This window comes from Phaenicophaeus curvirostris, chromosome 11 (genome assembly GCF_032191515.1).
Source record: "Phaenicophaeus curvirostris isolate KB17595 chromosome 11, BPBGC_Pcur_1.0, whole genome shotgun sequence".
In the NCBI taxonomy this organism is placed as follows: domain Eukaryota; kingdom Metazoa; phylum Chordata; class Aves; order Cuculiformes; family Cuculidae; genus Phaenicophaeus; species Phaenicophaeus curvirostris.
The window spans coordinates 9648385-9660000 of NC_091402.1; the positions used below are offsets into that span (position 1 = coordinate 9648385).

At 42.8% G+C, this 11616-nt stretch overlaps 1 protein-coding gene across 5 annotated transcripts in view; it reads right to left on the minus strand.

Moving 5' to 3' along the window:
- FOXP1 (forkhead box P1) overlaps window positions 1-11616 on the minus strand; it is a 387025-nt gene that overhangs the window by 174300 nt on the left and 201109 nt on the right. Inside the window, exon 1 of one of the 5 annotated variants that reach the window (XM_069866024.1) lies at window positions 2667-2685. The exons of the other annotated variants lie outside the window; for them this stretch is intronic. The gene's annotated coding sequence lies outside the window, so the exon portion shown is untranslated. Of the gene's footprint in view, window positions 1-2666; window positions 2686-11616 lie in introns of those variants that run through there. 5 annotated transcript variants of the gene reach the window in all.

Consider the following 11616-nt stretch of genomic DNA (forward strand, 5'->3'; position numbering starts at 1 on the left):
GTAGAAAGCCAGGCTTTCCAAAAGTGCATGAGCACATCACACTGGCTGACAGGAGAAAGATGTGGGCTGCCCCTCCTCCCTGTGGGTCACACCAGTGACAAGTCAAACTTACACCAACCTTGAACTCTACCAGGACTTATGTCCAGTGGCCACCCTCAAGCCTCCCAAGCAGCAGCTTCCCCTAGTGCTGTTTAGATGCAGACTGCCATGACTTTTTATTTATTTAACTGTATACAAAGACACAACCTCTTTCACTGTTGGCATGCACAGCCTGCACTGTCTGGGTTACTTCTTTCCAGCAACAGCCTCTATCTTTAGGGCCATGGGAACCTGAAATCATCTGGAGGCAGCTCAGTGAAAAGCTGACTGATGCTTTGCAGGAGCTGAAATTTAAGACAGCTGTGGTGAGGAGAAGGGAAGGAGAGTCAAAAGCCTAATCCCACTTGTGCCACACCAAATTATTGTGAAATCATGGTCAAACAGCTTCAACTTCTTAGAGAATCAGTCACTGCAGTTACCCCAAAGGAAATCTCTTCTGCTGAGGGTGTTGCTGACAACAAACAGTAGGAATAAAGAACAAGCAAATCCAAGGAAAATTGAGTGAAACAGACATTAAAAGTTTGGCATTTACTCTGCTTCAAAGATCTAGAGCTGGTGCCCATGAAAAGGTAGTGCACTAGAACATACTAAACTATGGAGACAACGGGTCACACTCCTTTCCTTGAGGTAAGACCCAAAGCATCAGGCAGAGGCGATGGACAACTCAGCTGTCCCCAAACAAGCTTTTTGCGCCCTCCCTTCCTTTTACACATCTACACAGAAGTTACTCCCAGTCTCACCTTGCATAAACCAACCCCCTTTGCAAAGCCAGCTCTATCTCAAGTCTCTGCCTCTCAGCTTGACAGCTATTAAAATCCAATATTCAGCACAAAGCTCATGCCATGGCTGCATAAAAGCTCCAGAGCTGGGCCACTTTTAAGCGACTGGCAAATACGATGTAATCATTTCCATACCATCTTCGCCAGAGTGAGGTTCCTTCCTCTCTCTTGGGGAGAGCTGTCTTTCAGCCATGAGCTTGACAGAAATCATCCTTACTATCACTGGGATCATCATTTATTTGGAAGGAAATGAACAGTGGGTGACAAATAAAACCCAAACTAAAAAAGAAACCATACTTTATTATACCATACAACTCTGTGACTGCTGCCGTATGGACATGGGCACCACTCACACTAGAAGAAAAACTTCTCCGGAAGGAGCCCCAGTGCTGGGCTCACGGCTGGTGTCCCTTGGGAGGCACCCACCTGCCCATCCCAGCCTGGGTGCAACAGCGTGCGAGGCTCCCCGTGGTTTCATGTAAAACAGGAACAGAAACTGCAGAGCTGCTCTCACAGCCCAGGACTCATTTGTTTGTATGCATACTGCTCAGTGCTTGCAACATAAACTTTCACAGTCTGTCTCACAGAAAAAAAGGCGACTACCCAACTAAATAAAAGGCCAAAGTTGCATTTAGTAAACATGGTTAGTTTATGCTAGACAGCAGCAACACTGCTACAATAAGACGATAGTAAACCTTGCAAGACCAGGTGCTGGCTGTAGATGAATTAGACTCCTACCCTTCACACGTATCTCCACTAAAGCTTTTCTAAACTCTTTACCAGCCTCCAGAAGTGAAAAACCACCTCAAAGTCAGGTGTAACTTTGCAATACTTCTGCACAATACAATTTTGACTTCATTATTTTCACTCAGTTCAATGCAATGAAGGTTTGATTCATTGCACTAACACGAGTCAATTAATGACCGGCTTGTCCACTTACACACTCCAGGTACCTCCCGCTTCCCCTCCAGCCCCAACACTGCTCCAGTAGCCCAAGTGAACAATATGTTTGGACCACTGGAGCAAGCCAGTGAATACAATAAATCACATTTTTATGCATATTTTGTTGCTTGCTTTTCCAGCTGATGAAATGGACAACTATTTAATTTTATACTTCAAAAGTTTCTTATAAACGTATATTCAAGATATTTTAACAGATTAATTCACATCCAAAGGAACAAGACACCAGCTTCATACAAAAAGAGTTAACATTTCTTTCTCAAGGTCACCCTAAAAGGTTCTACTCCCTTTGTGTGTGAAGCCCTAACAATCTACTGTTAGTGCTAACAGGTCCTGCCTAGCATTTGAAATCCAAGCCCCATTCAGAAACAGTAACAAACAATAATTTTGAAAAACAAAGACAGTGTGAGCGAGTTTTTCTTGCTCATTTGCAAAACAACCCAAAAGCAACAACTACCAGGATGGTGCTCTCTAATTAGGACTCCCAGAAACCAAAGAGCAAACAGCCAGCATACAGAAATTAGCAAATGTAAATGCAGTCTTCCAGTATAAAAAGAAGAAAAGCAGCTCTGTCATCTCACTCACAGGAGGAGGAGTGACAGAGCGCGTTTTTAAATTTGGTATTTTCTCTCCATTCAAACGGTTCTGTTTCTAAAACAGAAAGTTTCCTCAGATCTCCTCGGAAATAAAACTGAAAGGTTTGCCTTTTCCAACTCTATCAAGGGCACATGCATCAATTAAATTCAGCTACAAGAAAAGATGGAAAACAAAAAACCCCCCAACCAAACACTAACACAGAATGCAAGGCTGTACTTTTGGGGTGATTACCTGGTTCATAGCCCTATATCTTTGTCCTAGACCTTCTAACTCCTTGTTTGCTCCATGCAGGATTTTCTAGCCATCAGCCGTCTACTGCTGTGCTAGTCGTCTTGCAGGAGTGCTCTCTCCCTTCTGAAAAAAGCAAACAACTGGATAGATATCATTACACTAAGGAAATCTCTTGGAAAAACCAAACAACTTGCTAATCTTTCTAGCCCCTTCACCCAAGTTAAAGATAAGCAAAGCAAACCGAAGTGAGTTTCAGCCACATTCCAGGGACAAGCTCCCCTTTTTCTCCTTTATCAAAATCCCAGCATTTAAAGGTTTTTTTCCAGACCTTGCAGGATAAACTGCTGCTCACACCCGCAAACAAAGCAATATTTGTTTAATAACTGATTGCTGCCATGGGTACAGTAAACAAGGGGCCCAGCATTTGTGTTTATGAACAAACACATCATCTTGCAAGAGCAATTTAACATTAACCAGGTGGAATAATCAACAGATTTCATAGGTGACACTCGGGGCAGGACTAATGTAAACAGAGCAGGGAGGAGAAAGGGGCCACTCTTAGGGAATCAAGGTTGAGGCAAATGCATTACAGAGTAAACAGCTGGGAAGAACTCAAGACAAACAAATAGTCATTCTTCTGACATTTCGAGAAGCAGAAAGGTTGTACGTTACATACATCAGCTGCTGACCACCATGAAATCAAACCAGTTGGGGACCAGGCCTTCTTGTTTACACAGTGCCATGTTTGCTTATAAACAACAATTTGCTGTTACCAACCTCACATTACTCATTGCATAAACGAGCAGATCAAGCGAAATCCTGTTAACTCTTCTGTGGATTGAGGGTTTTTTCCTCCTCTTCAACAATAACAAACAAAAAGCCTTTGCAGTCTTGCTGTGCAACCTCAAGACAACATGCAGCAGGGGAAAATACATAGCTGTGCATCTGTTCTAACAAAGGGTAAAGAAAGGAGTTGAAAACACTTGAAAGCATTTTATAAAACAAGATTTACCGGCCAAACCACTGATGGAAAAGATCTATTTACATTTTTGAAAGAGAACAGCAACTGCGAAAGGTGGGATTCAAAATTTTCATTTCTTCCCTACAAAAAACAAGCAAAGTGGCAGCTTTCTACACAACGTAATCTGCCCAGCACAATCACGTACATGGGTGATTCTATACATATACATCCATGCCCCCATCAGCTCCCTGTATGCAGCAACACATGAGGCTGAAGTGGGAAGGCATGGTTCAGCCCTCTTCTTCCTACTTTCTCTCTCCCATCCTCAATCCTCTTCCTTCTGCCTCTCATCACCATTCTCCAGTTGCTGAAGATCTCCCCAGCTTCTTTTTGTTATCTCAAGGGGAGCCAGAAGCCCCTTCAAGGTTGTGTTCTCACAACTGAAGCCTCTAGCCCCCAACTGCTCTCCACCCGATGTCCATCTCTTGGCACCAAGGCACTGTGTCATTAGTCCTCATAGTGACCAAAACACCAAAGTTCCCAGGGTTTGCTTCCTTCCAGAATGCTTTCCTTTCCCATCTCTAATCCCTGTAAGGCTCAAGAAGTCACCCAATACTCCTCCAAGAAGGTTTCTGTGACTTCTCTATCCAGAATGTGGATTTCAGGAAAGATCTGAAATACATGGAGACAAGATGGATGGTCTTACTGGTAGGGGTTAATCCAGGGCTCCAGGTTACATTCCTACACTGACACAATCCCTGTGTGTGACCTACAGAAGTCTCTTCATCTCTCTCCTACGCAAAATAAGCTCTTTGAGACCTTGCAGTAGTTGGACGGGGTAGAGGATGTAGATCTGGTCTGTACCACAGGTCCTTTTTTCTCTCAGCTGCCCTGTGGCCCCTGCCAGGTTCACCACCACCTTCTAATGAGCACCAGCACCACTGCCAAACACCTACTTCTGAATACATGAAGTATCCAAGGTCACAGCTGGCCTCTCCCCTTGTCATTTTTTTTCACAAGTTTTAGAATATTTGGTACTTTTCTTCAGCACACAATCCTAGACATACATGGCTGGCTTTCTTTTTCAGAAAATATTTAGCCTTTTGTTGTAGTTCAAAAAAAAAAAAAAAGAAAAGGTTCAAACCCATGAAATCAGTACAACCTACTAATATGACAAGTATTTAAATAAAACCCAAATGCAGTATTGTTCAGGAAACCTCATATTTTTGAATACATCAGGTTGACAGCATAATAGCAGGCAGGATGAAAGGTGCAACTGGAGGACGGGGTTGGCGTCCGCACACCAGGAAAACAGAAGTGCTGCCCCATTTCCTGTGCTTCAGCAGAATATTTCTGATGTCTGGGGCTGCCGGGGACTTAACTCTGAATTAATGATTATACACAATACCCTCCTTTCTCCCCTCCCTGCAGGACAGCGAGGGCCAGCCTCACTGAACGACTGTGGGCAGGCAGGCACGGGTCACGGGGGATTTAGATATTTCACAGCAGCTTCAAAAATTTAGACACCGCAACCTGAAGGCTTCTGAAAACATCAAGCTTCACATAAAAGTCCAGATATTTCCCTACTTGAGACAACTGCTCTCACCTCAGCTGCGCTGCCTGTTCCACGCTCCTTTTCCAGCACGTAAAATCACAGTTTATTCAGTACAAAGTAACTACGGTATGATAAAAACTATAAGCATATCATTCAAATGCTTTATTGGTCAAATAGATGGATGCTTTTATTAGTCCAACCTTTTTTGTAATGGAGTGCCACTGATGACCCAGTGTTAGCCTCATTCCCTGCTATTAATCACACTTCTAAGAGCTCATTTTGCTTTAAAATCTTAAGAAATTGCTATAATTTAAAGACATGGTGTCTACATAATGGGAAATGCTTCACAGATTGTATCATTCCATATAACACAGAATTTTTATGGCAATGCTGACCACGATACCAAGGTATTACAAAACTTGAATAAAATATTTTATGAACAAAATCTAAATGTAAACTTACTTTTGCATCTGTGGTTTGCCACATTCATAATGTTTTAATCACAGCCTGCTGGGAGATGCAGTTTTCAACTGCATGGGGCTTACATAGATTAACACTACAAAAACACTCCCTGAACAAATATAAACAGAACAAAACAAAATTAAATGACAATAAATAAAATAAAAGGATGGACCATGAGAGAAAGACTGTTCAAGCCATATTTAAACAATGTAACGCAAGGGATTTATCCTTTTGTTGACTGTATTATCCCTCTCTTTTCTGCACAGCGAAAACAGATTATGTTTACCGTGAAAAACTTCTATGACAAAGTGGAAGCATCTTACAAACTTACCTACACCAAGAATTAAATTAATATAATGATGGTCTTAACCCACACTATTAAAATGTACTCTGCAAAACGTTTTGACAATATTGACTGCTGCTGGAGAGAAAACACATTTAAGACAATTTCAGCCAAATGCAAAAGCAGAAGACTTCCATTTTTCAAATGTAAAGCAAAAAGCATCTTTAAACATCTTCTTATGAAAGAAAATGCAGTGCAATTATGTTACACAGCAAACACAAAAGCGTGTTCTTTTCCTCAGTTCTCTAACAAGATATTAGTACCTCCTGGCCTTAGGAATACTGTGTGTAAATCACATCATATTCAGAGTGTCTGAATTAATTATAATAGGAGCTGGAGAGAAATGTTAACTTTCCAGGTTGTTGCTAAGGATTAGCCCTTGTTTACAATTCCATATTTATAGAACAAGAAAAATTTGTCAAATGAAGGGCAAACAGGAATGCAAGAACACAAATTTAGCTTTGATTTCAAAACAAATCAGATCTTGCAACCATTCCCTGAAAAGAAAACCACAGTTTTTAATGTGAAGATGCAAATGAGACTCAGAATATAAAAATGTTTTATAATTCTGTGCATTCAACACTACTAGATGTTATTTAAAGAATTTTTGTTAACATTTCTCATCCTCACACAGCAAGCCCAAGATGCTGCAAACAGCATCTATTTAAAATGGAACGTGTTTCTATGGGGCACTGGGTAGCTGAGGCAGCAGAGGGTTTTGCCCCAGGCACCAGATTTGTAGGGATTCATGGACTACTCTGAACAGGTTCAAGACAGTCTACCACAAAGAGCAGGTCCCTTGCTTTCAACAGGCTTAACACTGGTTTCATGGAGGTCTGCAACTCCATCCATGGAACAAGTAATGAACCTCAAAACCACTGGAAAGCACACACTGGCTTCCCCAGATGCAGAGAGGCTGTGATGTGAACAAGCTACCTTTTAGGAAGGGCACTTGGAAGCCCAAGGAAGGTCCACCACGCAAAACACAGTATTTCTGCAAAGCAATGAAAGGATGGGCGGGTTCCAACGAGCAGAGTGCCAAAGCCCTGCAGGGACTCTCAGGTCTTGGGCACCTTGGCAAAACTGGCTGGGGAAGTTCATATTGCTATCGTCACTATTGTGAGGAAGCACCTTGGCCTCCAGCATTTTAATTTCTTTTCACAAACAAAGGCACACCCACTACAATTAAGTTGCAAAACCATTTTCATTAGGACTCCTTGCTTTCACACACTTAAAGCCTTCTAAGACCTGCAGTCCCTCTCTTGCTCCCATCAGTGTGCACTTATGTGTGGAAAACTAAGCAAGGGCTCTTTAGTGGTTTCAGTTTATGGAGAAGCAAATGGAAAAATGCTTTTTCCCATTAAAAAAAAAAACGTAACCACCAATTTCTGAGCAGGGTGGCTTGCAAAAATGCTGAATACCCACAACTGAGAGCATCTGACCCCCCTCAAGAATCAGGCCCAGAACACAATAAGAAAAATGCACTGAGCTAAGCTTTTGTGGAAACAGAGTGTCTCTCTGCCTTGCCCTGTCCAAGGGCTATGGCTATCAGATTACAGCTAGGACAGCACGATGCAAGAAGAGAAACCCTACACGTAGTGCCTATAAATGCTGGTGCATAAGCTAACACACACAATGAAAGTACCCAAGATGCTGCTTTAGCATTAGCCACAACAGAATACGTGTAACAGAAGAGGTGTTTTCCTCCCAGTTTTGTCTTGATGTTTCCCTTCTAGGAACAGCTCCAGCCTGGGTCCAGAGCAAGGATCCCGCTCCACCACATTTCTGTGCAGGAGACACGCTACCGCACACGTTTCTCAACAGCCACGTGCTCAGCAGTGACACACATGGATCCCAAGCACCCAAAAATACAGTTGGTCCTCATTGAAGTGGCCCAATAGAGGGAGGGGGGAAAGTGTTAATTTTTTCCACCTCAAAATTTCATCCTGTGCCTGAGAAAACTCCCTAAAAAAGCTCTGTTGAAACCGATTTGTTTCTGTTCACCAAAAAAAGCACATATGCCTACTTTTGAGTCAGGATGCAGAAAGCCAAACTCTTAATCCCTCTTCTGCATTTACCCATGGCTGAAGAGCAATGCCCATCTCTGAGCCACCATCAGAGAAAGCTAGGAGATGAAGAGGCAACAGCAGAGAGGAGCAATTAGACACCAAACTAGCCTCTCCAATCTTACTTGGCCAACACCTGCAGGCAATTGAGAGCACTCCTGCAGTCACCCATGCCTTTCCCATGCATGATGCCAATGCCACAGAGAACTTCCCAATAAACAGCTCTATGGACCCATGACCTCTCCAAAACAAGCTGTTAGGCCTTGGAGTGGAAAGACTGCAGAATCACAGAATCGTTTACATTGGTATAGACCTTTAAGACTATTGAATCCAACCATAAATCTGACACTGCCAAGTTCACAACTAGCTGGCCTCTTCTCCCAAGTGACAGGGGACAGGACAAGAGGGAATGGCCTCAAGCTCTGCCAGGGGAGGTTCAGGCTCGACATAAGGAAAAGATTCTTCACTGAAAGGGTCATTAGGCAACGGAATGGTCTGCCCAGGGAAGTGGTTGACTCGCCCTCCCTGGAGGTGTTTAAGGTGCGGGTGGATGAGGTACTGACGGGCATGGTTTAGAGATTGGTGCGAATGGTTGGACTCGATGATCCGGTGGGTCTCTTCCAACCTGGTGATTCTATGATTCTATGATTCTAAACCATGTTCCTAGACACCACATCTACCTGCCTTTTAAATACCTCTAGGGATGGTGACTCAAGCACTTCCCTGGGCAGCCTGTTCCAACATCTGATAACCCTTTCCATGAATTAATATTTCCTAATATCTAGTTTAGCTTTCCCTTGGCACAACTTGAGGCCATTTCTGCTTGTCGTATCCCCTGTTACTTGGGAGAAGAAACCAACAGCTGCCACGCTCAGTAAAGGTTGCTCTGTGCTTCTAGAAATGGCCTTTCCGGAGCCGAGTCCCCAGCAGCACGAGGGGTTGGTTACTATCAGAAATGTCTGTTAAACACATGATGTGTGTTCAAAATCTGCACTAAAGACAGTAGTTGAACATCTCCAGCTACATGCAGGTGCATGGCCACACAGATGTGCTGGCTCCCAAACACTGCAGAGGCAACACACGTGGTTTCCTGCTCCAAGGGCTCGTGAAAGAGAAGAACTCTGTTTACACTGTGTTCAAGACAAGACTATTCAATGTCAGGATGTACCATAAGAGGGTAATTTGCTAAACTGGATTGTATGACACCGCAGTCACAGGTATGATCTCTTCCTTTGGATTACAACTGTTTGCACAAGTCAAAGAAGAACAAGGAGAGTAACAAAACATACAGTGTATTTTATTCCACACTGCAGCCACATATTTCAACTGCCTCAGCCAAATTCTTAGAGTAAACATAGCTTTAAAAGAAAATAACTAGAATAAAGAGCTTCTGGAAAGTTCCTACCAATTATGCATGCAAGAATTCTGCTACTGCTTCCTCCCAGCATCTGAAAAATAAACCAAACACCCAACTTCCACAACTATGTACAAAAGTGCTGCTTTTCTGAAACATGTTACAACACTATCTGAGGTCTGCAAGTTGTAACGAACGCATCTTGTTTTGTGAAATACACAGAGGAGCTCAATTAAATGAACAACTGTAAAGGAAATAGGGCTGATAAAGGAATTAATGCTCCGTGTGCCAGATCATAACATAACATCTAGGATAACAAAACCATGTCAAACACGCAACTGCCGAAGACTTAAAAAAATTAAATAATAAAGTTAAGTACTGAAGTATTTTAAGCATGTAAAATTAAGATGTGCAAAACTTCTTTTATATAATTGAGAGAGGAGCATGGGTCGCAGCAAAGTGATCTCTTATAGCTGTTGCTTCAAGACATTAAATACAGAGAAAGAATGTTTTACAAACCATCACCTGCTTTGCTGGTAATGGACTCCTTTCTCATTGCCCAACTTGTATTTTTCTGAAGATCAAGCAAACCCCACTCCCCATCTGCCAAGGCATGGCTGAAAATTATTGCACAAGCCTAAGTTTGCATTTTGGTCTCCTTTTTTTTTCCTTCCTTGCCGTTTGCTTGTGCCTCTCGGGCTGCCCACACACTGGAAGGGAGCCGCCAGCCCCGGTGCCTGCTCAGGCTGTCGGCACACACACCGGTGGGAACATGGATCAGCCGGAAGGGAGATACTGAGGGTTCTGCAAAACCTTGCACATCGGCTTTTCTCCTTTCGCAGTTGGCGTGTGAACTTGTAACACGGAAATTGCAAGTTCCCACCAATTTTTTGGCAACTTGAACGTAATTTTTAGGAAAACATAGTATGAGGCTTTTGGCACATGAAACTACCTGCCAAGACTTCTCAGACAAAATATGCAAAGGTGATGGTCTCGCAAGCCTTTAAGGGTTTCCTGGATGAAATATGGGTTTGGAAGACAGCAGTACAAAATTTTGACTCCAACAACCAGTAATAAAAATCTGTGTTCAAGCAGCTACACAGACACTTACAAAATGGGCATTATGTCTGCATATGGAACAGCTAAAGCAACATGATGTACCCGTGGTTATGTACCATACACCAAACCAGGCATCTAGAGATGTCTAAAACTGTCCTTCTCATACGCTTTTGACTTAAAAGGCAAGACTATAGGCACTTTTTGGCAGCCCTGAACATCAGTATACTCAAGGGAGTGGAGGAAGGAAAATACTTTAAATTACAGAGATCCTAATCTCTCACTTTTGATGTGTCCAGCTATCGTATTAGTCAAGCTGCTTCACAAAACCTCTCATCAAAGCTATGGGCCTTTTGAGCAGCACAAGACACCCTCGGTCCAGCTGCAGTCTCATCATGTCAATACAACAAAAAAAACATGCTCTCCCTGCTCCTCCAGCCACAGACTCCATGTGGGTTGCATGGACCTCTTCATACCACCTTGCCATTGGCAAAGGCTACTGGCATCCCTTTCTCCTCTTAGAGATGTAGATTTAGCATAGTATTTATTTCTTCCCTTCTTTTAAGTAAGCGGCAGAGCTACAAAGCTAGTAGAAATCACTCCCAGGACTTCTGACCTGTGTGGAGTTTTCAGCAGCAAATATCTCAGGGGTGGTAGCTGCGATTACCACCAGGGAGAGATTCAAGGGAGACAGTATGGACAGTGTCAGAGTTTCACACGCCACAGCCAACAGCTTCAACGATACTAAACACACAAAGCATTAATTACCAGCATTATGGCCCATGGATGGTCATGGCCTACCAAAGCCATCCAGATGGAGAACCACAGCAGCTTCAATTAAGGGGTAACACACACAAGGATTAATACAGCCTCAGACTAATTTTGTTGAACTGAATGTGAGAAAAGACAGACTGTTATCTTTGAAAAGGCATATAATGTGTGTGTGCATGGATATTTGTATAGTCGCATCTACACGCTCCACATATTACTTTGTATGGTAAGAAATTCCAGTAATGCTTGGATATGGGCTACAAATTTATTGACATCATCAACTGGAAATTCTCATGCTGTTTTCTTGTTGTTATTGCTGGGCTGTTTTATCATTCGGAAATATGGGTAAGAAGTACAACAGGATCTCAGAAGGGACATGTGA